We start from the raw sequence: 1690 nt of genomic DNA on the forward strand, positions 1-1690 counted from the left end.
GTCAAGTAATCCAAGATAAAAAGAGTTAACATCAATTTCACCTAGCAGCCTTGGCAACCAGGTGAAATTGATCATTAAACATTCCTAGAGAATAGAAGTAGCTTTCTCAATTGCTTAGAGCATGACCCAGATTCACCTTCAAAATTTGCATTGTCACATGTGCAGGGTATTTGTTTCGGGAATTACAAGCCATATCATCCACTAACATAAGAATGATCCTCTCATCTGGTATCCCTAAGGTATGAACTTTTGGAAAATACACATGAATGTTAAGTACATATGAATGTTAAGAGATTTCACCTTTTAGGTGTGACAAGACAGCATCTGACATATCATTGAATCCCAAGTTCAGCACTTTTAGAGACTTCAATTCTGCATAAGTAGACCTCCATAATTATAAATTAATGATTTTTTAAGATAAATTAATGAAAAAAATAAATGTAAGGATATAGATCCTTACTTGAAAACTTGTCACACCCATCATCAGTGATATTAGATCTGCTTAGATTCAGAAAAAGTAGAGCAACAAGATCTACATAAAACAAATGAGTCAAATAAAAAAGTCAAACATCTAGTTGTATAATGAGATTACAAACAAGAAAATATATTGAGAACCTGAAAGTGAATCCAGGCATGTTGCAGTAATAGGGCAACGTTCCATATTCAGCAATGCAAGCTTGTGTAAACCTGAAAAAAGTAAATTTACTTAGATTTTAATTTACATAAAAAATATCTTTCACTAGAACTAATTCAAGTGACCTTTCAAGAATGTGACACCATTATCTGTGACCTTGCTGCTGGAGATTTGTAATTCTTTCAAGTTTCTTAGGCCTGAAACATAAACAACAATGAATCATCAGCATAAATAATACACCATATTTAAATTGTTTCAAGTTTATAATAAAGTTTATATTACAAAGATACCTGAGAGAGGCTTCATATCAGCATCAGTAATGCAATTACAACAGTTCATATTAAGTGCCTCAAGCTTTTTTAAACCTGCCATATATTCATTATACTTGATTATCTAATTCTGATTATTGAATATTAATTATGAGGTACAAGAAAAAAAAGGACCTCTTAAATGGACAAGGCCACCATGGATTCCAGAACATCTTTCGAGGTCCGACTTTGACAAATTGACCAACCCTGAAAGCACACTCAAATATTTGCATGATTTAAGTCTTCAGATGAGAGGGTTCCATAGTAGCAGCAAATTTCCCCAAATTTGTAGCAGTAGATCTTCTAATCATTGGCATATTATCTTGACACAACTGACTATATACAGACCTTAATTCAGCCTTCAATGCCTCAGGGGCACTAGGGTAAGCAATGTGAAATAACCCACAAGCAGAAACACGTGCAGTAAACCATTCACCAGCTGCCAACCTCTACAGACACAATTCAAAGGAAAAATAGAACTGACAAGTAGTTGGTTAGAAGCTTGAAACTGATAATTTAAAAAAAAATATATGATTTCATTAGATAATAAGATAATTTTAAAAACAAAATTAAGATTTCATTAGATATAACAAACTGGCACAAAATTTTTTAAATTTGACATCTATGCGTCTAACCCTACAGCTTTTTCTACGATTGTATTATTCTTGCAATGCCGTTAATAGTGGCATAAATTCAAATCTATAACATAGATATAGATGAGAACTAACTGATTCAAATCTATAACATA

General features: G+C 32.4%; 1 long non-coding RNA gene across 1 annotated transcript; it reads right to left on the reverse strand.

Moving 5' to 3' along the window:
• Positions 1-460: 460 nt before the first annotated feature.
• Positions 461-973, reverse strand: LOC111892871 (uncharacterized). The gene is made up of 3 exons (XR_008231221.1): positions 760-973; positions 616-687; positions 461-532 (listed from the first exon to the last, which is right to left on the reverse strand). It is a non-coding gene; the product is annotated as an uncharacterized LOC111892871 (long non-coding RNA).
• Between the last annotated feature and the right edge of the window lie 717 nt (positions 974-1690).

The sequence above is a fragment of the Lactuca sativa genome, chromosome 3 (assembly GCF_002870075.4).
Source record: "Lactuca sativa cultivar Salinas chromosome 3, Lsat_Salinas_v11, whole genome shotgun sequence".
Classification (NCBI taxonomy): Eukaryota; Viridiplantae; Streptophyta; class Magnoliopsida; order Asterales; family Asteraceae; genus Lactuca; species Lactuca sativa.